The sequence below is a fragment of the Sinocyclocheilus rhinocerous genome, unplaced genomic scaffold (assembly GCF_001515625.1).
Source record: "Sinocyclocheilus rhinocerous isolate Xijiao unplaced genomic scaffold, SAMN03320098_v1.1 scaffold1189, whole genome shotgun sequence".
In the NCBI taxonomy this organism is placed as follows: domain Eukaryota; kingdom Metazoa; phylum Chordata; class Actinopteri; order Cypriniformes; family Cyprinidae; genus Sinocyclocheilus; species Sinocyclocheilus rhinocerous.
In genome coordinates, this window is record NW_015633719.1 from 394,156 (window position 1) to 396,124 (window position 1,969).

Here is a 1,969-nt window from a genome sequence, read left to right on the forward strand (position 1 = left end):
TCAAAACATACCTAACCAGCATATGCTGGTTTTTTCAACAGGGTAGTCATGGTCTTTGCATATTCTTTAATAACAGCCCGATGTGTCAAAAATAAACTCAGCAGGAATGTGGCTCTACAGGAGGAACTTGCTTTACAGACTCACAGACACACCTGTTTTACACACCTGACTCAAACACAGAATCAGGAAACAGGAATCACATGAGTTCAGGAAAAGAGAAACTGAAGTGTAGTTGAGCTGTCGTGTGTTTGTGTCTCTGTATTATTGCAGTAAAATGGCAGAAGCCAGAATTTCTCAGGATGAGTTGATGTGTCCAGTGTGTCTGGATCTCCTGAAGGATCCAGTGAGCATCCAGTGTGGACACAGTTACTGTAAGAGCTGTATTACAGGCTGCTGGGATCAGGAGGATCAGATGAGAGTCTACAGCTGTCCTCAGTGCAGACAGACATTCAGTCCAAGACCTGCTTTAGCTAGAAACACCATGCTGGCTGAACTGGTGGAGAAACTGAAGAAGACCGAACTTCCTGCTGACTGTTACGCTGGAGCTGACGTCTGTAAATACAAAGCCGTCAAGTCTTGCCTGATGTGTCTGAACTCTTACTGTCAGAATCACCTTAATCACCTTGAGAAACATGAGAAGATTCTTGAGCTTTTCTGTCGCACTGACCAGAAATGTATATGCATGCTGTGTACGATTATTGAACATAAAAACCATGACACTGTATCAGCTGCAGCACAGAGGACAGAGAAACAGGTATTTAAAACTAGCGATCAAGTTAATACTCAGCATAGTGATCCAGTAATCTGTTTGATTTCTGAAAGTTGCAGTTTAATTACACAAAACACAGACAAAACACAAATTTAAAGCTCTACATCTGTGTCAGTTTCACATTTATAATACTTACACTTGTAGTGTGAATAGTGTGAAACTATTCATGTGAATTCATGTACAATGATTGTAACGGATCATCAATTCTAGACTTTGAACCTACAGCCATTAGTTATCAGTTCCACTTTTACATGATTCATCTGTTCACATGATGTTTTTGTGACAGTAGTTTTCTGTGAGATTCACTATCATCTGTTTGTCCTGCAGAAGCAGCTGAAGGAGACGCAGGAGACGTTCCAGCAGAGAATCCAGCAGAGAGAGAAAGATCTTCAGCAGCTGAGAGAGGCTGTGGAGTCTCATAAGGTGAGTCTGGAGAAGAAGAGAAGTTTGTCTCCGTCTCAGTTCAGACTCACTGAAGCCTGAATCACTGTGTGTCCTAACAGCGCTCTGCACAGACAGCAGTGGAGGACAGTGAGAGGATCTTTACTGAGCTCATCCGCTCCATTGAGAGAAGCCGCTCTGAGCTGATACGGCTGATCAGAGATCAGGAGAAGACTGCAGTGAGTCGAGCTGAAGGACGACTGGAGCGACTGGAGCAGGAGATCAATGATCTGAGGAGGAGAGACGCTGAGCTGGAGCAGCTTTCACACACACAGGATCACATCCAGTTCCTGCAGGTAACAGAGATCTAGAAGAACAGGATCATAGTGGACTTGAGCGAAAGTTATCAATAATGCTCAATCTAATCGTAGCCTTTGAGCTGCTTTTCCTGAGCAAATCTACTCAACTCTACAATGAGACTCCATTGATGTGCTTGAGCTGTTAGATGGACATTTATGTTCTTAGCAGATGTTTTATCATCCAAACTGTTTCCTAGAAAGTTCACATAGAGTGTAAGTGTCAAATACTAGAATCTGTAGCTCTAATGTGATATAATGAATATGAGAAGAATGAAGCTGATGCTGTGAAAGTGCTGGATTGAGTTACTAAAGATCAGTGAAGTCACATCTGATGTTGCTGCAGGTTATTGAGTGAAGTGTGGAGCTGATGAGTTTTGATTTCTGTTTTCTGTAGAGTTTCCAGTCTCTCTCAGCACCTCCTGAATCTACAGACGTAAATGATGATCTCTTCAGTTCTCTC